Here is a 24,096-nt window from a genome sequence, read left to right as displayed (position 1 = left end):
AACTTGATGTAGTATGTCCCTATTACAACCTATAGAAGTTTGTAGCATGATTAGTGAAACACCCAACACATATTGTAACTAACCTGTTTCTACGGGTTATTACGTTAAGTTTAGGGTCGCCACCGTCTCTAACCATACACTAATCAAAGGTTTGGCCGAGTCGGAAAATAAATTAATTTGATCACAGACCAAAAACTCATAAAAATGCATACGTTGTGATATCGCTCATGGGGGATGCGATGTAATTAATAGTATTTCCCGTGCACTGTTCAGGAGAATCAAACATTTAAAATAAAATAGAAAATGCATAAACGCTGTGCATAAGATCAGCTCCCAGCTACACACATGAAAATAAGACTTGATCTAAAGCATTTGTTTTAAAATGAAAGTGGAAACTAGTCGCTGGATCTGTGCGTAAGGAAATGCGTTGGATGTGCTAACGGGAAAGCTACGAGGTGCGTGGCTTAGGCGCAAAAACTTAACCTCGGAATACAAGCGAAAATTTTGGATAAAATCATTTATTCCTAAGATATGGATGTGAGGCATGTACACAATTCCTGAAAACATAAATTCATAAAACATTAAAGAAAAGCATCGATCAATTCACTGTTATAATCTACATCTAAAATCATTGGTGTGAATCATTCATACAACTGCTGTTGTCTGATAACCGATCGCAATAACTTGTGAAACGGTACACGTTTCGCAGTACACCCGCGTGCCCACGTGGTTTGTGGAGACGGAATTTCTAGGTATCGTTGCAAAAATATCACATCACGCAACCATGAACAGTTAACATTCTTTAAAACAGACATGAGATCGGACAGTTAGTGATGACGGTAGCCCAACAAACTCTAATGTTCAACCACGTGGTTGGATCCCCACGGACGAAAGATACATAGAGTAAGGAAGGCAAAGCTATTAATATTTAGAAAAATAAAAGCTAATACAGGCACAGCTAAAAACAAACAGGCATTCATACAGAAACGATTGCTTATTTCTTATTGACACCTTTGTGTGGCGCTCTTCCGGCGGATGTAAGTTTGCTTTAGAAATTTACTAAACGAAAAATCTGCCAAAGTTTGCATTCATTACTGCGACAAGGCAAAGCGATCTTTCTGACTTGAAAAGTGAGACCAAAAGCTAACTGCTCTCCTCTCGCCAAGTAACAACGCGCCACGCGGTCAGTCTAACTCACCCGTCTTCGACTGGAGCACAGCTTTGGACGCTTCCCGTACCGGTGGCAGACTGCCTCGTTTTTTTTCCTCCAGCCTCTTCCACGCTCCGCCTGGCCCGGAAAACCCAAAGATGCCATTTCCGCCATCAACGTAACGCAGGTAGATTTGTCATAAGTAGCTCAAACCTCTTTGCCTACTTGTCCACTACGAGAGTTGACTATTCTTTTCAGCTGCTGCTGAATTTCTATGACTATCATAGACTTTCTGCAGCAGACTACTCCACCATCTAGCAACGTGACAATCAACCACATTCATTCAATACACCACTTTGAGAGTTATGAAAAAAGAGAAACAAGTAAAATAAAGAGAAATGCTAGTAAAAGTGGGCTCCCGGACTAATGAAAGGTGGCAACAGGACTCTTTCAATATGACTATGTTTTACATTTTGTGAAGTGTACAACTTTACAATTCTGAACACCTGAAGTGAATAGCAAGTATTTGCACCACTTTGAAGTCCCATGAAGATGTGATCGAATATATGTGCAGCTCTTTTTGGGCAATACTTAATTATAAATAAATACATCATCTGCAAAAATTATAAAATTTCTCTTAAGATTACCTTTAAGTCCATCAAAACGCAACAGAAATGGAAATGGTCCCAACTCCCTTCCTTAGAGCACACCTGTAGTTGCTTTTAGATTTGTCGATGACCCTCCATCCGACCTAAATTCTGCGTCCTCACTACAGTTCGACTATGCAACAGGTCAGCCTCAACCTGCACCCCCTGGTGCGTAAAATAATATTCTTGGATTACAAATTACAGATCTGCAATCTGTATACCGAGTTCGTGTGTGGCACAGTTGAATATAATGAAAAAACACGCCAGACAGCGCTATGACTGTAGAAAATTGACTTTGTGCGCTCACCTCTTTCCAGAAGAGCTTGCTCAGTGTTGTTCAAACATCTACTACATTTGACGCTCATACCGTGCGAATAAATTCCACAGGCGTCCCTGGAGCTCCCGTCCATACCCCGTACCCGCTAACGGACGACCTCGCAGTCCATACCTCAAGTGGCGTTTTATCTCTGAAAAGCAGCTCGCAGTTTGGCAACGGGGAATCGCAGTCCTAATACGCACAAAGGGTGCTCCGTCAAACGCCGAACATCAGCCTCCGGGGTTCTCATGTTTGGGGGCGCTGTACGGCCACCGTGAACCCTTTGACGAAGTTGCGACAAAAGGAACGAGAGGGGGGGATTGACATTCGAATACTGTCACTGTTTGCTCGTGGATTCTGCGGCTTGGCTTTGCAGTAGATTGCGGGAATACTTTTCCAAACGAAACTTTTTCCATTTAATTAGGGTGACTCTCTAAACTAGCTGTAGGTTGTTCACTGCCGGAGCATTTAACCTCATCCGAAATGAAAACAGCAAGCAAAGCACTTGACGGTAAGTTGGGTCACAAAAGAAGAGGCTAATATGATCCGAGTGACGAATTTCATATATGAAATTTTTTTATGTATACCATACGAGAATACCTTTCACAGACATGGCGTGTCGGTGAAAGAAACCTGTAAAGCTTTGTGGAGCTGTTGCACACCAGTTACAGATCACTCTACAACGTAATCCGATTCAGAAGCACAAAAAGAAAACTGTTACAAGCACAGTGTTATCTGAGATAAACATGCCACAGAAATACATTTTCGGAAAAAAATACGAATTACACTGATCAGCTTCTTTCAACAACGAACTAATGAACAGTCACCGTCGTTTGTCCTGTCAGCCTCCGTAGCTAAGCAGTGAATGTTGCTGACTGCCGCGCGGGGCACCTGGATTCAATTCCCGGTACTGCCAGGGATATTTTCGAGGTGTGGTACTGGGTGCCCTCAGCCTGCTGAGGTCACGTTATGAGTTAGTCGATGGATTAGCAACGGCTCCAAAGTCAAGAAACCCGACAACGACCGGGAAAGGTGTGTGCTGACTGGAAGCCACGAGAAATACGGGGCCCACAACGAACTTGTGAAGTCACACTCTTATCCATGTCGGGAATACTTCATGAATGCGCGACTCCATGCACGGCTCGCAGGAAATTGTTATGTCAATAAGGTTATAGGCATTTAAACACACAGTAAAAATTACTGAATTCGTCTGAAATAGTTATTTGCTCCCTACTTGAGGTGTCTGCTGGCACTCTTAAGATCTGTAGTGTCACGTGCTGCGACATAAGCATTGCGGTTTGTCTTTTATCGTGGGCCTTAGCTGAGCACACGCACCTCCACACTGCATATGATGATGCCACTGGAAGAGGATGACATGGCGGTCAGTCGGAGTCAATTGGCCTTTCTAGGACTAGAATGCTGTACTTCAATTACCTTTACCTATTTTGCTCTGCATCACGATATTTAATGTATTACTTCCAATGAATGAGTTTTTTAACATGCACCCAAACATTTTACTTGTTAATTCTTCACGTGGCTGAAGCAGTACTCGGATATAGTGTGTCGGTAAGTAACTCGAGTGCCTCAATAAAGGAATTTAAAAGGCTTGAAAATTTTTTAATTTTGTCGTTTTAACTCTCTTGACATAATTCAGGTTGAAAAACATTTAAGCTAGGTATACACGTGAGAGTTTTCCCCCTGACAGCGTTTGTGAGCAATACGTGTCGTGTAAACAGCGTTGTGAGTGGGCCAAGACCTCGGATAGTTGCGATCTACGAGTTAAGATCTCTCGTGTTGTCGAAAAGCTCCATCTCTCAACAGCAGACTCAACACTGCTCTCAGACAATAAAAACTATACTGACTTTGTCGGGAGACTTGCGAGTACTCAGAGAGTGTTGAGCGGCCATATTGTGTCCCAGATCTGTGCCTTATTTCACAGTTTGTACATCACCAAATCTTAGTAACGTATTTTGCCGTACTCAGGCACACATTAAAATAAAAGTACACACTAAACTGCGTGTTTTGAGGAGTAACATATAGCTGTGGCCTTTTTCTGCGTGAAGAAATCCCTCTTTTTACTTCCTAAACGAAGAGCACGAGCAGTTAGCCTATTTCTAAAATCCTGGAGTTAAACATTACCATCCAGTAAATAACATACAAGAACATCAGAAACATGTTATATAGAATTAACAAACGAAAATAGAAGAAAATATCACTGAAGATACTCGATCCCACTTTAATATAAAACTATGAAAGACAAACTAGAACGCTACCCAACTACGCCACATCAACAATGCAATGAGTTGCTCTCTAAACGTTTACCGACATTGGCGAGATAATTTAGACTACTGCCGTGATGGATAGATACTGTGAGTGAATTTCAGTGACGGGTCAGCAAACAAAGTGATGAAGAAAGCTGTCAGAATGTGCATCCTGGACCATGTAGTGCATTTCATTAGTTTCTATGAGGGAAGAGCAGCGTTAGGGAGTGTACAATCACTGCACTACAAGAACGGAGATAAGAAGCAAAGTTTGCTCGCTGAAATGACTCCAGTTCTTAACACCTCTACAGAAGAAATTCACCACACTATAAACAATTCAAGGAATGAGGCAGTGTAGTTTTAGAGATACGTGTGGACTTGTGTGTGAAAATAATCGTTTTCAGACTCGGAAGATTAAACTTTAAGTAATGCAGCTGTATCTATTATTTTATATGACATGATGTTCATTGATTATATTATTAACTTGGGCGTTGAAGATGAAACCTTCATAAATTTAAGAGTAACACCTTAATACGCTTAAAAACTATCAAATAAATTTTATGTCCGAAAATGGTTCACTTATCAAGTATCGGCCCTATTTGGATTTTGAACTTCAATAGGTAACAATATTAAATTCATGTAATGTTTATTTCATGGTACTTGTTACTTCTTCAAATATTAAAGAGAATAAACGTAGCTTGTGGTAGAAATAGTAATGTCACAAACAGCTTGTCTTTTACACTAATGAATTTACGCAAATAGGGTGCACACTGGCAGTTTTCGATCCAATTACAAAGAGTATTTCTTCCATCTCCACCGCTGTCATTCTCATGGAATTTATATACTGTTGTGGATTTTCCACCAGTTTCCATAGAATCAACGGTGCTTCAAAATCATTCAGCCACCTAATCCGCTCTCTTATCCAACACGAAACACGGTCGTGTAGTTTTTTCTTTGCCACTACAAGTATTAAAAGAGCAGTTGTAGTCCAACGCTGTTCCGTCGCAACCTCTTCCTCCACGCACAGAACTACGACAGAAAGAGCTCGCTGGGAGTGATCCCTCAGCTCCCACAGATACTCTCAGTCAGCTGTGTTTAAACACTTGCGACGTCTGCTCTAGCAACACTGTCACACAATTACAGAAAGCACTCGCAAGAATGAAGAGCGAAAATTTTCCCCTCGTGTAATAAATTCATCGAGTACTATCTGAGAATACGAACTGTCTGAGAGCAAAAGGTCTAGTTAGTAAACCAGATCTTACATTCGTTGCATCATCGCATCCAGATGGTCTGAAATACAGCTACGATCTGCGTAGAACAAGTGGACACTAAGTAGGCAGACAGTTTCATGACACATTCCAACAGTCCGGTTTTGCACAAGCGACCACAGAACGGAATAGCCGCACGTTAGAACATGTGTGACAGTAGCATAGTCGGAACTCATGTGGTACTAACAAACACAGATACTGTCCACGATATATTTATCGTCAGAAACGTCAGTACAGTATAGATTATTCCATCAACGATAGATTCAGTTGCATAAATCGAGAGGTTGTTCATAATCATTTTTATCATTACTGAAAAATTAATGTCTTTCAAATCATTAAAAGCAAAGTACAGCCTAGAAAGCATAACACGACGTAATAAATCCATGAAACATCAGATAAATACGATTTTTAAAATAATGAGTACAGCCAGGCTCAGTGAATATAGCCACGCTGTGGTTCACTTTGAGCCCATTCCACTGTGTGGATATCAGAGCGGCTTCTGCTCGATGATGCGTCAGGTACCTATTCAAACTCCCAACTCTCCTTTCTGCGGTCCTTCAAGCCTTCCGTTCTTTGATCAATTTAAGTATAAGATCTACTGCTTGTAATGCCACATACTACTGTATCTTCGATCGCTATAAGTGGTGTAAAGTCTGAAGGACATGTACGTCAGAAAATGGCACTAGGACAGTCAACAGATGTAGACTATGGTTGAGTTGGTGTCTCACAGATGGGATGGGATGTGGAGGATCTCAGTCACAACAGAAGTACGTGGCTAAGTGGTGCTAACCTATAATGTATACTAAAATAAATGTAATCTGCATTTCTACCTCAACACAATAGAAACTATAAACTTACAATCAAGCCTGCAGCTGTATGTAATCATTTAGAAGTTTATTCTTGCTTGAAGAACATAGATACTGCAGTCAGTAATCTAACAGAAATGAATTTAAGTAGTTTTGTATCTCAGAGACGATGAGGGACACACTTCACAACTGTATGAGGTACTTCTCCTTTAGTGTACTTTGAGTCACTCTGGGAAAGTGTGGCATTTCATTTGGTGCAGCCTGCATCATTATTCCGTTGCAGCACTACTATACAAAATGCAAGAACTGAATACGTTCACTGATCGATGTGTCTTGCACTTCTAATAGCTGGGCGTTCGGCTCTATACGCACGAAAGACCATAATGAACCTCTTTTATCAACAACAACGTTTAGTGCAAACAACCCTACGAAAGCGGCAGTACATGGGGCGAGGAAAAACCTCCCAGCTACAGCGCTCATACCTCGTCGCTATTCAAATGACATAGTCAGAGAAGAAATGAAAAGAACTGTGATAAGGAGGAAGGCTGAAGTCCAGCATGAGGAGGCACGCCCCGTACCTTTCCTCCCCACTGCCGACAAATCGAGTTTTCTTGCACGTAGATTGAAGGAAACTGGCGAAGTAGAACTGTGCGAGGGAGGGGTGGAAGTAGAGAGGGAAAAGTGCAGGTACAAGAGAGAGAGAGAGAGAGAGAGAGAGAGAGAGAGGGCGGCTGGGCGATGGCACCACCTCGTGAGCTCTTTTCCCCGTTCCGCCCACCAACACTGCAGAGTGAAGAAGGGTGTAATGTACTTTTCTGGAAAATGGAGAAAGAGACATCAAAGAAGGCGTATTTGAATACAAGTTGCGTCAAAGTTTGTCCAGAGATTTTATCTAAATGAAAACGCAGCGGCGGCAGCGGTGGCAACGGCGGAGCTTTCGTCCCTTGTAGGATCTCTTTTCCCCCCCATCCACCCCCATCCTACTTTTTTTTTTTCGTGACAGCGATGAGAATGGTCGCCTGAGAAGAAACTGTGTTTGCGCTGGTGTACAGGCCGGGGGAGAGTAGGCGCCGCAGTGACGGGGAGACGACGTAAAACTATCAAGAGAGCAGAGAGCAGGGCGGCAGCGAGGAGGACAGCGGTTCGGGGGTTCCCCCGACGCGTGTCGCCGGCGACGGCGCAGCTAATGGCATTAAAACCCGCCTCTGCCGCTGCTGCACGGAGTGCTTCGCAGTGAAGCCGAACCAGCGCCTGGCGCCCGGCACCTGCTGTTGCTCCGCCGCGGTAGTAACCTTGTTTAGCTCGGAGGCGCACCACTTCCGCGACAGGCCGCGCAAAGGCACAGGTGGGGTGATGGTGCTGCTGTGTCACCGAACGTTCTGAAACATCTCTCACCGCACGTACCAATCGGCACAGTACCACAAACAATCGATCGCGTAGCGCGTCTCGACTAGTTTTCTTGACACATGAACGGACTGTACTTTATTGTTACATGATAACCAAGTACGGTTACGCGGTATGTTTTCACGAATTCCTGAACAGTTTAAACAATGAAAAGTAATAACGTAGAAAACGATCATCAATCAACAAGAACGAAAGGAATATCTAGTGTTAGTTTTCAACTGAAGTACATCACAGTTGCTTTATTGGACGCTAAATAAGAAGCCACCAGCTGATGAAACAACGACTTTATTTGACACGTTGCAGGTAGAAAACATCTTCATATTGTTATTAGCATCATGCATATCAGATACCTTGACGGCTTTTTTGTTGCTTACTCCCTTTTGTACTCTGAAGAGCCGAACAAATTGTTACACCTGCCAAATATCGTGTAGGGTCCCAGCGAGCACGGAGAAGTGCCGCAACACGACGCGGCATGGACACGAACAATTTCTGAAGTGGTGCGGGAGGGAACTGACACCATGAATATTGTGAGGCTGTCCATAAATCCGTAAGAATACAGGCGGGTTGGGGATGGAAATCTCTTCTGAACACACTCTGGAAGGCATCCCAGATATGCCCAATAATGTTCATGTCTGGGGAGTTTGTTGGCCAGCGAAAGTGTTTAAACTCGGAAGAGTGCTCCTGGAGCTACTCTGTAGCAATTCTGGACGTGTGGGGTATCGCATTGTCCTAATGGAATTTCCCAAGACCGTCGGAACGCACAATCGGCATGAATGGATGCAGCTTATCAGACTGGATGCTTACGCACGTGCCACCTGTCTGAGTTGTATCTAGACGTATCAGAGGTCCCATATCACACCAGCTGCACACGTCCTAAACCATTAGAGAGCCTCCACCAGCTTGCACAGTATCCTGCTGACATTCACAGTCCATGGATTCGTGAGGTTGTCTCCATACCCGTGCATGTCCATCCACTCCATACAATTTGAAACGAGACTCGTCCGATCAGGCAACAAGCTTCCAGTCATCAACAGTCCATTGTCGGTGTCGACGGGCCCGTGCGAAGCGTAAAGCTTTGTGACGTGCACTTATTCAGCTGCGAAAGCCCATATCGATGATATTCCGTTGAAAGGTTCACACGCTGACACTTGTTGATGGCCCAGCATTGAAATCTGCAGCAATTTGGGGAAGAGTTGCGCTTCTACCACCTTCTTTCTACTCATCTTCTCAGCTGACGAAATACGAAATCCGAGTTAACAGAACAACAATATGCCTCAAATTACACAGCCCAGTCACATTAATGTGACCCACCGACAAAAGCGTGACGTGCAGGAATAAAGTAAATGAAGTTCTGAAAGATGCCAAGAGGATGTGGAGGCATGCCGACTACAGTGCCATCATCAGCTGTGCTAGGCTCCCATGTCGTGAATAGCCAAAATAGTCTCGATAGGGCTTAACTCCAGGGCGTTTAGAGGTAAGGGAAGTACGGTAACGTCATCTCTGTGTCCTTCAAAGAATGCATGTACAGTACGAGCTCTGTGACATGTTGCATTGTCCTACTGGTAGAGGCCATCGCCCTAAGGATAAAGCAAACTTTAGGTGGGGGTAGAAATGGTCCCAGAAATAGATACGTACTTGTGTTCATTCATCGTGCCTTCCAGAATGACGAGATCACCAATGTAATGCCACGAAAACATTCTTCAGACCATAACGTTCTGTCTTCCTGCCTGGACCATTCAACGATTGTCGCATGGCCATACACCTCAACGGCCATCTGTTAGATGGAGCATAAAACGTGGTTTACCTGAAAAGGCCACCTGTTGCCTTTCAGTGAATGGACAGTTGCAGTGTAGGGGTGAAAATGTTGGCCTCCATCGCCCATGAACAGCAGTCAGTGTGGTGTAACGACCCTTTTTTTCTATCCCGACTTCCGTATCTTGCATGAAAGTAGGAATGTTAATATATCTATACATTGACTGGTTCTGAGGGGTTTTGTTTTATCCCGGCTAGTTCTTCAATTAACCCCAGTGAGTCACTACACGTATTGTCTTCCCAGTTCTGAAGGAAAAAACCATAACTTAATTAATACTAGTGTTTTCAATAGATTCTCGTTCACTTGTTTCAGTTACTAGTCAGCAGTTTATTCTTGGTAAAAATCAAGTAACTAATTATTTATGAACCTAAATCGAAGTAAAGTTCAAGACAAATAGTCAATTTCAAATTAACACGTTATGTTATCTCACAATAATTATTAATAAATCAATTCATTCACACGATCGCATTGAAAGGGGTTCTTTGAATAAATATCTAATCTGAAATCCCGTTAATATCAGAGATACTAAACAATGTTCTGTCACTTTCGATAAAAAGATTGTTCCCGTTTAATATCCATAAACTGTCACGAACTTTGATTACTAGTCGCGTGAAGTAAAGCTTTTCCACTATCACAATACAAAGTCAGAATCTGTCCAAAAGTCGTTAATTCGGTAAAATATTTAAATCTTCACACGAAGTGACGTTAAAGTCAGAGGGATTATTGATCACCTCCCGGTTCCTCCAATATGACAAAAGTTCTAATTCTGATCTGAAATTAATGCTTCCCAAAAAACAATCTCGTCGCCATTTATTCTTGCGCTCTGGTTTAATAAAGCTCCTATTGTTGCTTCCTAAAGCTGTACGTACTAATTGACTTCGAGCAGCCTAGAGGATAGAGACTGGAGTATCATAAAGGCATTGTATGTCTATTTATACTTTAGTAAACACTATCTTTGGTGTTCAAGACCTACGTTTTGTGACTATAATATTGACTTTCTCGTATATAAGAATAACTAATAATTTAACCATGTCTATATTTTTGCCCCCTCCCATGCTTCCATAATTTATGATTAAAATTCTTTTCTTTTTCTATTATTTTCTACTATAGATTTCCCCCTATTTGTCTCTTATTTCTATTTCGTGCATTACTACTTGTGGAGGGGTTTGGGACATTTTATAAATTTATATTTCGAGGGCATGGGAGCTACTTTGGTTTATTAACACCGAGAGGCGTTGTAGGTGTTACAGTGGGTGCTTGGGCCAGGGGCCTACTGTGGAAGCCCACATAAAGAGACGTATGTGAAAGGTTTTTAAGAAGACATTGTTGGTAGCCCCTTGGTCCATCATCACGGGCAGTGGCCCAAAATTTGAATGTCTATTCACGCTTACATGTCTCCACAGCCGTCGATCACCCCTATCATCTAAGACCCATGGTGCACCACAGTTGAATCGGCACTCGTCTTGGCTAGAGCCACTTTGCAAAGCACTGTATACTTTAACCATGGCGACACATGTCCGATCTACAAACTTAGTCATTTCAGTAATGTTTCTACCCTTGGCCCAAAAGCCAATGATCATGTTCTTTTGTACATCAGATAAATCACTCATTTTTCACATTACGTTTTCCATCTCTCACCGATAGTTTTTATGTATGCTCCACTGCTAATACTGTCACCTGTCGTCTGTGAGTGGTTACTGAACCTGACGTCGAACTTAGGCACTGGTCTCATTAATGTGACCGGAAGGTGTGTAACCAAATTAAGCAGTGTAAGTTGTGACGAAGTAAGTAAGCAACAAACTGATTGGAATTTAGCTACAAAATTGCTGTACTTACATTTATCCAAATCAGCTGGTGTGCACTAGTCAGCAACAGTGGGCGACCAGAGACGTTTCCCTCTCAATGACGGCTCTCAGATATGAATGCCAATCGATGACCGCCCAGATGCGCATGCCCGGAATCCAAGTTTAGTTCCCCCAGACTCTACTTTCAAAACACTCTGCATGGGGTGGAGGACTCCATGATGCCGCCAATGTTACAGACGATAATATAGTTTATTTCACGAATAAACAGACGACACTGTAATATCTTCCCACTTATGGCGTGCAAAAGGTACATTATCAGACACGAACTTGGTACCAGACTGGAGCAGTATCTTCTCGAGTGGTGGGGCCATTCAGGGCAAGCGCGTTAGTGAGGTGATTGAGCTCGATTTGATAGACAAAATTTTGTAGCGAAAGCAACCGTTTTTCTCATGCTTACCTAATGGAGACACACTGCCTCAGTCTCTGTGGGGTAGAGACAAAAATGTCAGAGTCACAGATGGCGGTAATGGCATGACACATTGGTTCCACTGCACGTCCACAGTAACACGATGTAGGCAGTATCCTCAGTTCTGTGAAAGACTGCTCATCTCCCTGCAGCGGCACCCCCCTCCTAATGAGTTTCACTGGCTGCCTGGTGACGACAAAAAGAGCCTTAAACTACAAAGGTAGTGAAATGTACCATCTTGAGAAACGCAAAGCTTTTGTCCCCAGCACATAGGTCCTGCACTCACAGAATAATAACTACAAAATAGTGACACAGAATAAAACAATATTGCACGGTGGAATGTGGCACTAAATTCACACACGAACCTAACTTTGGAATGATCGTCCGCGTAACATTAGAGTAATTAAATATTTTCAAATTTCATGATGTAGCTAATGATCCATCTTCCATCAGAATACCTCCTCCCTAAATCTGTCTGCAGCTCACTCTAGTCAGTTTCACCACTTTTTCCTTTGGCTTGTCACAGAGTCTTCTATTGAATGTGTGTTGTTTCTTAACAGCTATGGTCAGTGTCATTTTCAGTCTTCTCTTTCAGTATAGCTTGTGCTTCTGGTGATACTAAACACAGCTTCAGATGTGCTAAGCAAATGAGTAAGTAGCATCTGTATTATTAATACTCTCCATAATTATCGTTATTAAGATTATTAACACAATCATTATTTTATTGTTATTTGTGTTGGCAATTATAATAGTTCGCAGTCTGATTTGTCATATGTATGCGACTGAATCAGAAGTATGGACAGAAATTGCTAATATTTTTTTGGAGTATGTTGTTCCTGCTCCACTGTAACTGTGTCTGGTCAGGTTAAAGAAACCATAGGTAAGTTTAAACCTTTTCATTCAACACGTACACTGAGATATTTTTTAAACAAAAGATATCTGTTAAGCTTGTATATTGAATTAAGGTGTCGTCAGCGAAATTCAACTTTCAGTGTTGTGTTGGTGGTGTTCATGACGAAAGAGAGATGGAACGAGACACTGCGAAGAGGTTTGAGTTTAATCCAGGATATTTGTTACCAAGAACCTTGCAACATCTCCTCTACTCACCTCGACAGCCAGATACGAGAGCTGAAAATCTCTTGCCCACCAGCATTCAAAGATTTACTCCGAGTCGAATTACGTCTTGATATGTGCATAAGTATGTGCAACGAACCTAAGCTACACAGCCGAGAAAAGCAACTCCAATATATCTCTGTTCTAGGCGAATAAATGTTTACGATACGATCGTTTGCCACATCAGGAAAAGGCAGAGTTTTCATCACCACTAAGTTTGGTTTTAACACCACGGTTCGTGTGCCCTATGAATGTGTGGCAACGCACTTTTGAAACATGCCTGGGAGTTTTTATTTTCCACTAAATGTTTTAAAATATACTGAACACAGAAATCATTTATTAATATGAGTGCTGCAAGGAAATTCACGTCAACAAAACCTACGTAAATGACCGCACGCTGCATTGCGCTGCAGGACTAATTCTTACAAGGAAACCATCAGAACTGTGAATCACGGATTTTTATGAGTCTTGGTAATGTTGTGAAGGGGCATGATCTGAGTTCCCCAAGTTTCCGAGAAAATCGACGTTGTTCCTGCGCTGCAAAATAATTTGAAAAGGTTAGTCATTCTTCCACAGAACATTATACCATAACTGCGTCGGAAAAGATATTTCCTTTCTTTTTCTTAATATATACAGGCACCATCGGAGAAATTTGGTGGAATTATTAAGAAAAGAGCTAACGACTTAGGTCACAAATTAAAAATTTAAGTGACACCTGCAGGAAATCGAGGAAGTTCACAAAAATACTGCACGAAGAGAGATTCCAACCTGTCATTCTTCCGCACGTGGGACAAGAAAAATTTCTTTACATTATTGTTTCGTCGAGAGGACAGACTCATCAGACACTTTACAACCAAGTTTTTGTAGATGAAAGAAAAGCATGCACCCGCCCCGCAAAAATAGTCCCACGTACAGGTACTCCACACAATATTCAAAATGCTCCCGCTTTGGAAGAATTAACTGAGAAATCGCTTCGAGGCACTATTCATTAAAAATACAATATATAATTTTGCATCTGTTAGTGTACCTGCTTTCACAGGAATGTGGGGATCGCATCGAAGATGATCAAAGAAAGAACAATGTTTCTGAATCCAACAAACAGTTTTTTCCGGTGTCGTTTCAGAAATATCCGTGTGCCTGCAAGGCAGTATCGCTCATTATGCACTGTGTAATCAAAAGTATCCCGACGCCTGCCTGAAAATGACTTACAAGTTCGTGGCGCCCTCCATCGGTAATGCTGTAATTCAATATGGTGTTGGCCCACCCCTAGCCTTGATGACAGCTTCCACTCTCGCAGGCATACGTTCAATCAGGTGCTGGACGGTTTCTTAGGGAATGGTAGCCCATTCTTCGCGGAGTGCTGCACTGAGGAGAGGTATCCATGTCGGTCTGTGAGGTCTGGCACGAAATCGGCGTTCCAAAGCAGACCAAAAGTGTCCTACGTGATTCAGGTCAGGACCTTGTGCCGGCTACTACATGACATGGATGTTATTGTAGTGTAACCACTCCGATACAGGCCGTGCATTATGAGCGGGTGCTCGATAGTGTCGAAATATGCAATCGCCAACCTCGAACCGATTATCAACAGTGGGAAGCAAGAAAGTGCTTAAAACATCACTGTAGACCTGTTCTGTGATAGTGTCACACAAAATAACGAGGGTTGCAAGCCTCTCCCCTCTCCCCCTCCCTATAAAACACGAACACACCAAACACCACAGCATCCGAATTTTACTGTTGGCACTACACATGTTGGCAGATGACATAAATCGGGCATTCGACATACTCACGCCCTGCCATCGGATCGCCCCGTTGTCTACCGTGGTTCGTCACTCCACACAACGTTTCTCCACTGTTCAATCGTCCAATGTTTACGCTTCTTACACCACGCGAGGCGTCGTTTGGCATTTACCAGCGTGATGTGTGGGTTATGAGAAGCCACTCGACCCCAAAATCCACGTTTTCCCATCACAGTACTTGCAGTGGATCCTGATGCAGTTTAGAATTCCTGTATGATGGTCAGTATAGATGTCAGCCTATTATATATTACGACCCTCTTCAACTGTCGGCATTCTGTGTCAGCCTGTACGCTTTTTGCAATATGTTTACAAAGATTAGCAGTGGTGCCAGTTGAGCCTATCAATAGATCGGGTTTCACTAGGCATGGCCTGCATCTCAATAGGTATGGGAACGGGAGGTTGGCAAAGCTTTCAGGTGAAAGTGTAGTGGGTGGTGGTGGGATCACTAATGAATAAATTCCTGTACTATTTGGTGTTAGAGCTGCGCCTTTTTTTAGACTGAAGTCAGCTGATAGGTATCCCGGCGAACATGCTTAAAGGAAGTCCTCTCAACAAAGAAGTCATCTTCAGAGAAAGTCACATATCAAAATAAGAAGGAGTTAGCATATTTCATCGAAATATAAGAGGTATTAGAGATAAAGTTAATGAACTGCTTATAGATCTGGACTTGACTTTAAAATCGAAGCACCACTTAAATAATTTGACAATTCTTTACCTGGATACAGATTAGCTGGCTGTTCTTCGAGGAGTTCCTTGCGCAGTGGGGGAGTGGCCACATACGTAAAAATAATATTCCATTTGAAACCGTAGACGTATCACCACACTGCACTGAACCACTATTTTAATGTTTTGCAGGGACAGTTGAATTTAGTGAAACTAAACTTACAATTGTTGTTGTTCATAGGTCCCCTACCTCCGACTTCAGAGAATTTCTGCTCAAGCAACAGAGGGTTCTTGGTTCACTTTACAGGAAGTACCAAAAATTAGTTACATTTGGTGACTTCAATATTAATTTTGTGTATGATTTTGGAAGGAGAAGGAAATTGATAGATCTCCTACACTCATATGATCTGATAAAGTCTTTCCTTTTTTTCCAGCCAGGATGCAGAGGAACTGTAGCACAGCCATAGACAATATTTTTATTAAACTTCCTGGGGGATTAAAACTGTGTGCCGGACCGAGACTCGAACTCTGGACCTTTGCCTTTGCCCGCGAAAGGCAAAGGTCTCGAGTTCGAGTCTCGGTCCGGCACACAGTTTCAATCTGCCAGGAAGTTTCATATCAGCGCACACTCCGCTGTAGAGTGAAAATTTCATTCTATAAATATTTTTATTCATTCTTCATTACTAATTGGGCATTTGGTTAGTAAAAGGGTGAATGGCCTTTCAGACCATGACGCACAAATTTTAACACTGAAAGGCTTTTGTACTCAAACGGATGTTACATATAATTACAAACTATGTAGGAAAACTAATCCAGCGGCTACAGAGTTTTTAAAAAATGATTAATGAACAAATAGTTCAAATGGCTCTGAGCACTATGGGACTCAACTTCTCAGGTCACCAGTCCCCTAGAACTTAGAATTACTTAAACCTAACGAACCTAAGGACATCACACACATCCATGATCGAGGCAGGATTCGAACCTGCGACCGTAGCGGTCGCGCGGTTCCAGATCGTAGCTCCTAGAACCGCTCGGCCACAAAGGTCGGCATTGTGGAACACGAGTGGCAGAATGTTTATAGTGCCGGTAACATATATGACAAATGTAATGCTTCCCTTAGAACATTTCTCACGCTCTTTGAGAGTTGATTTCCATTACAACGTACCAAACAGGGTACTAGCAGTAAAAGGAAGCCTGGGCGGCCGACTAGTGGAATAAGGAATCATGTAGAACAAAGCGCGAATTATATCAAAATATTAGAATTAGTTTCAATCAAGCTACAGCAGTCTATTACAAACTGTAGTGTAAGGCCCTTAAAATGTTGTTAGGAAGGCTAAAAGTATGTGGTACACAAACAGTATAACTAATTCAAAGGATAAAATTGAAACCAAATGGTCAGTTGTGAAGAAAGTGTCTGGTCAACAGCATGAGGTCGACGATGTCAAGTCAGTTTGTAGTAAAAATATTCCTGTTACTGGTAAGTCAGATACATTTACAGTATTTAATTATCATTTTCTGAGCTGGTGTATTAAATAAAAACTTAGTATCTACAAGGAATCGTACAACTCTCTTCGAAAATTCTTTTCCGAGACTGATGTCCAAAATACTCCTCTGTGATACAGATAAGGGGGAAATTGAGTCAATAATTAAATCACTGAAGGCTAAGGACTGTAATGGACATGATAGAGTGCGTAGCAAAATATGAAAGTAATGTGCTGCACGTGTTAGACTTGTACTTAGATACATTTGTCATCTTTCCTTTAAGGATGTTCAGTTTCCTGAACAATTAAAGTACTCAGTGTAAAGCCGCTTTATAAAAAGGGGGAAATGGATAATGTACACAATTTTAGACCTATTACTATGCCATCAGTGTTTGCTAAAGTTATTGAAAAGGATGTGTATGTAAGGATAGATAATGGAGCATTTCATATCATGTAATTTGCTAACAAATGGACAGTTTGGCTTTAGAAGTGATTTGTCAGCTGAAAATGCTATATTCTCTGTGAGCTAGTGGATGGATTAAACAAAAGTTTTCGAAAGCTAGGCACAGTTTTTTGATTTAACAAAGGCGTTTTACTGTGCTGACCAGAAAACTTTGCTCCAGAAGTTGGACTATTATGGAATACGGAGACTAGCTCACCTCTTACTTTCATAACAGACAGCAAAAGGTCATTATTCACAGTGTTGAGAATGGCAGTGATGTGGGGTCTGAGTGGGGCGTGGTCAAACAGTGGGGTATCCCAGGAATCAGTGTTGGAGCCTCTGCTGTTCCTTACTTATATAAATGATTTGGCATCTAGGATTTCAGGTCATTTTAATATATTTCTATTTGCTGGTGACACTAGCTTGGTAGTGAAGGATTTTGTGTGCAATATTAGTTGTGTTTCCAATAGTGCACTTCATGAAATAAGTTCATAACAAATAGAAAATAAACTAACGCTAAAGCACAGTAAGACTCAGTTTTCATAGTTGCTATAGCACAATTCAACGAAACTCGTCGTTTTAACAACACACGCACACACACACACATACGCGCGCGCGCGCGCGCGCGCCCGAGGGAGGACTCGAACCTCCGGCGGGAGGTACCACTCAATCCGTGACATGGCGCCTCTTACAGTACAGCCACTCCGCGAGGTGTATTTCCTGAACTCTTCTGCAGAAAATGTGCAGTATACTGCTGTATCCATTTTCGATAAGCAGCCACAAGAATTCCTAAATCTTAGCAGTAACCTACGCTCTTTCAAACCGAAACTGATGAGTTTCCTCATGGGTCACTCCTTCTATTCCGTAGAGGAGTTCCTTGAAAAGTAAGCTGATTCCAATGTTATATTGTTGATTGCGTTTACTTAAACTTGTGATTTGACTTTTTTTGATTCATAAACCATTTATTTTATCTTTTATTACTTTTATGTTGTAATTTCATGTAGTGACACGTTCCAAGACCTTGAAGGATTGCTCCTCAGAATAGTCCAATGGAACTAGACGTGTAAATAAAATAAATAAAATAAAAAACTACTTCATGTCAACATTTAAGCTTAGTTCTCCAGCATAAAGTAACATAAATGACAATAGTTATATTTGAAAATCAAAGTCTTTTATGTGTTTTACAATATCACTCATCGCTGTGAGGAAATCTTCGAAAGAACCCGTATATGTACGTTTGGGACATGCCGATAGAAGATGAGCAACTGCCTGTCGTACTAAACCACTGTAACATGATGGTGACGAAGATTTGCCCCACTTGTAGAGAGTGTCTGCACATCCTCCGTGGGCAGTTCGTATGTGGTTCAAGATAGTCCAAATTGCCCAAGGCTGGTCGAATACAGACGTTTATTCTGGATGCAAGGCAGTTTCAGGCACTGTCGAGAAGGGTTTTATTGCCAGCAACTTTTCCATTCAGAGATGGTATTGAATTCAATTTACATGAGAGTTCTGCCTGTGATGAGAGTGGAAAGGATTGGTCTTAGTCTTTTATTGCTCCGTAGAGAATACGTCGTTCATTATCGGTAGGTCGATTTTATCAGCAATCTTCTGATATTTAGCCGGTAGCTCGCTATTCTGTCTGATATGAGGAAGTGGTATGAGGCACAAGATAGGTACCCAGTATGTGGGACCAGATCTTACTGACCCACTAACAATACGAATAGCCTCGTTTAGTTGTACATCTGACTTTTTTACGTGTGGACTATCAAACCAGAGAGGCGCCCAGTACTGTGGTGCAGATTATACCAATCCGAGTGACGATACCCGGATAGTATCTGCTGATGATTCCCAACGAGAGCCACAAAGTTTATAGAGAACGTTGTTTCTGGTTTTGAACTTGACAGATGTTCGTTTCAAGTGCTCCTTAATAGATGGTGTCTATCTAGCGTCATCCCAAGGAATTCTTATCCCAAGGTATTATTATTAAGTTTGTCTCCTTCAAAATAGTAACTGAGGGCTCTGTGTGCCAATCTATAGGCCAGATGAAAACATGAAACTTCTATTTTATTTGAGTCTGGTTGTAGTCTCCATTTACGGAAAAAGTGCCTTCAGGTGTCTGTTTCAGAAGTTAGGATTTCTTCAGTTATTTCGAGGATTTGGTGTCGGGTTGTTATTGCCCAGTTTATTGCCCAGTCTCTGCATGGCCAAACTTTCGGGGCTGTTTGCAGGAATATCAGATATACAGGGTGGTCCATTGATCGTGACTGGGCTAAATATCTCACGAAATAAGCGTCAAACGAAAAAACTACAAAGAACGAAACTTGTCTACCTTGAAGGGCGAAAGCAGATGGCGCTATGGTTGGCCGCTGGATGGCGTTGCCATAGGTCAAACTTATATCAACTTGGTTTTTTAAATAGGGACACCCAATTTTTTATTACATATTCGTGTAGTACGTAAAGAAATATGAATGTTTTATTTGGACCACATTTTTCGTTTGTGATAGATAGCGCTGTAATAGTCACAAACATATGGCTCACAATTTTAGACGAAAAGTTGGTAACAGGCAGGATTTTTAAATTAAAATACAGAACGTAGGTACGTTTGAACATTTTATTTCGGTTGTTCCAATGTGAACTTATCATTTCTGAGAACGCACGCTGTTACAGCGTGATTACCTGTGAATACCACATTAATGCAATAAATGCTCAAAATGATGTCCGCCAACGTCAATGCATTTGGCAATACGTGTAACGACATTCCTCTCAACAGCGAATAGATCGCCTTCCGTAATGTTCGCACATGCATTGACAATGCCGTGACGCATGTTGTCAGGGGTTGTCGGTGGATCACGATAGCAAATATCCCCACAGAAAGAAATCCGGGGACGTCAGATTCGGTGAAAGCGCGGATCATGGTATAGTGCTTCGACGACCAATCCAACTGTCATGAAATTTGCTATTCAATACAGCTTCAACCGCACGCGAGCTATGTGCCGGACATCCATCATGTTGGAAGTACATCGCCATTCTGTCATGAAGTGAAACATCTTGTAGTAACATCGGTAGAACATTACGTAGGAAATCAGCATACATTGCACCATTTAGATTGCCATCGATAAAATGGGGGCCAATTCTCCTTCCTCTCATAATGCCGCACCATACATTAACCCACCAAGGTCGCTGATGTTCCACTTGTCTCAGCCATCGTGCATATTGTGCCGGTTTACGTTACCGCTATTGGTGAATGACGCTGCGTGGCTAAATAGAACGCGTGCAAAAAATCTTTCATCGTCCCGTAATTTCTTTTGTGCCCAGTGGCAGAACTGTACACGACGTTCAAAGTCGTCGCTAAGCAATTACTGGTGCATATAAATATGGTACGGGTGCAATCGATGTTGACGTAGCATTCTCAACACCGACGTTTTTGAGATTCCCGATTCTCGCGCAATTTGATGTGCGGATTAGCCGTGACAGCAGTTAAAAAATACCTATTTGGGCATCATCATTTGTTGCAGGTCGTGGTTGACGTTTCACATGTGCCTGAACACTTCCTGTTTCCTTAAATAACGTAACTATCGGGCGAATGGTCCGTACAGTTGGATGATGTCGTCCAGGATACCAAGCAGCATACATAGCACACGCCCGTTAGGCATTTTGATCACAACAGCCATACATCAACACGATATCGACCTTTTCCGCAATTGGTAAACGGTCCATTTTAACACGGGTAAAGCATCACGAAGCAAATACGGTCCGCATTGGCAGAATGTTACGTGATACCACGTACTTATACGTTTGTGACTGTTACAGCGCCATATATCATATTTCTTTTCGTACTACACGAATATGTAATAAAAAATGGGTGTTCCCATATAGAAAACGCAGTTGATATCCGTTTGACCTATGGCAGTGCCATCTAGCGAGCCAACCATAGCTCCATCTGGTTTCCCCCTTCAAGCTAGACGAGTTTCTTTCTTTCTAGTTTTTTTCGTTTGATGCTTATTTCGTGAGATAATTGGCCTGGTCACTATGAATGGACCATCCTGTATATAAATGAAACAATAGAGGAGCAAGGACGGATCCCTATGGTAAGCCAGTATTCAATACATTTGGACAGCTAATGTCTTTTCCTGCAGTTTCTGTGAATATCCTTCCAGCTAACAAAAAAATGGCTCTGAGCACTATGGGACTTAACTTCTCAGGTTTATCAGTGCCCTAGAAGTTAGAACTACTTAAACCTAACTAACCTAAGGACATCACACACATCCATGCCAAAGGCAGGATTCGAACCTGCGACCGGAGAGATAGGATGGGGCCCCTCCACGCCCGCACCAACGTGGTGACCAAACCAAAAGTTCTACTGTCACCTCCGTATAACATGTTAGTTTTTAGAATCAAGAGTCACAGGATGCAGGCTGTGATGTTATCCATGCGTCTGGGTAAGATTACTCATTTACATGGTCCATCAGGAGATAGAAGTGGTCGAAAGCGATTGAAGGGTAGCGGTTTTTAAGGGCAGAGGGAAAAAAGTGCCAAGGCAAGCGCCAAGGGAAAAAAACCTCTGCGATAGTAGGACGGGTAGTAAGGGCAGTAGCGGATTACTAGCTGCGACAGCGCATGCAAGGTGTGGTAATGTTAGTGCGAGGTATCGTGCATCGTTACCGTTGTCGTTGCTGGCGTTCGTTCCAGGATCTGCTGCTGCTGCGTCCCTGAAACATGACATTGTCATCATATATTAGTGGGCGATCGGTCGTAGATCAGCTCACAGTGTGGGGGGTGTGTGTGGCTGGTTTGCGTGCTGTGTGCAGTACGGTTTCCCTGCAGTTGCCGGTATTTCGGCGGGTTAATCATCTGGGGTTGCCAGTAGTAGCTGAGTTGCAGGGGCTCGCCAGTACTGTCATGTTAGCGTGCTATGGACCATAGATGTTTAGTTTCGTGCTAATAGTGTTTTTGGTCTATTATGTTTCCATCTATGGTTGTGGTCGTAGTTACCCAGAGAAAGAATAAACGGGTTACGCGACTGTCTCGTGTTTCTGTATAGTCGTGTGGAGAGTTTTTGGAATACCTGCAAGATAGTATCTAGCCGATATTCCCGGTGAAGGTCCGCGGTGCGCGTGTAGCGCGGAGCGTTGCTTATGATTCTGAGTACTTTGTTCTGTATGAGCTGCAGACGGCGCACACGTGTGGGCGCAGCGTATCCCCAGACGGGAGCAGCATACGTCATCAGAGGTCTGATAAGTGTGGTGTACATGGACCTGGACACCCTCCTATTCAGTGTGCTACGCCTGTTAAGCATAGGGTAGAGTTGTTTGAGCCTCGCGTTTGCTTTGTTGGTCACGTGTTGGATGTGGTCCCCCCAGAGTAGTTTCCGGTCCAGCCAGACACCGAGGTATTTGACCTTCTCTCGGAAACGTATTGGGCGTGCGTGTAGTGTTATTTGATTGCAGTGTTGATGTTTGCGCAGTTGTTTCGGTCTTCTGGTGAACAGAACGGCTTCGCACTTGTCGACGTTTACTCTAACACGCCACTTCACCAACCAGGGCTCTGCCGTTCTGAGTGCGGTCTGTAGTCGTGAGTTAATGTTAGACGGCTTCCAATCTTGCGCTAGGATGGCAGTGTCATCCGCGTAGATTGCCATCGTCGTGTTATGTGTATCTGGGAGGTCGTTAATGTAGAGGTTAAACAGTAAGGGCCCTAGGATGCTTCCTTGGGGTACCCCTGCCTGTATACCGTGTCGTGTTGATTGTTTGCCCTGCACGTCAGTGTTGAAACTCCTGTCCGTGAGATATGAGTGTATGAGACGTACGAGCCCGTCGGGAAACCCTGCGTCGTTTAGTTTGCGTATGAGGCCGTTGTGCCATAGACGATCGAAAGCCTTCTCGATGTCCAGGAACACCGCACCAGTTGCTTTGTTCATGTTGTATCCGTGTGTGATGTATTCGACGACGCGGAGGAGTTGTTGTGTTGTCGAGTGGTGATTCCTGAAGCCGAATTGCTCCGGCCTCAGGGTGTCATTTGTGATGCAGTGCCTAGTGAGTCGTTTTAGTATTACCTTCTCAACAATCTTGCTGAGCGCGCTCAGCAGGCTGATGGGTCGGTAATTTTGTGGGAGGGAGTGGTCTTTCCCCGGCTTCCTGAACATCAGGACCTTGGCCGTCTTCCAAAAGGCGGGGAAGTGTTGGTGTTTGAGTATGGCATTCGTGATGTGCGTGAGATAGTCTATTGCTTTATCCGTGAACTCCTGGAGGACACGGTTTTGAATGCCATCGTGACCAGGGGCCTTCCTAGCAGTGGTATGCATGATGGCCCATTTCACTTCAGCTGTGCTAGCCTGGCGGATGTTGTTGCGCGCTGGTTGGGCCAGGATGCGAGTGACCTCCTGGTCTGTTGCAAGTGTGAACACTGGATCTGACGGATCCATGTTCGGTGTGAATGACGCTGCAAGTGTGAGGGCCATCAGTTCAGCTTTTTCTTCCGCAGAATATGCCGGTCCGTCGGGCCCTTGTAGTGTGGGTGTGTAGTGTTTCTCCCTGGTGAAGTGTCGGGCCATCTGCCACACGCCAGGTCGCGTGGTGTCTAGCCCTGCGAGTTTTTGGTCCCACTGTTGTGTTTTAAATGTTTGTATTTTTTTCCCGGATTATTCCCTGGAGCCTGTTAATGTGCCG

This window comes from Schistocerca gregaria, chromosome 6 (genome assembly GCF_023897955.1).
Source record: "Schistocerca gregaria isolate iqSchGreg1 chromosome 6, iqSchGreg1.2, whole genome shotgun sequence".
In the NCBI taxonomy this organism is placed as follows: Eukaryota; Metazoa; Arthropoda; class Insecta; order Orthoptera; family Acrididae; genus Schistocerca; species Schistocerca gregaria.
Note: the sequence above shows the minus strand (reverse complement) of the source record.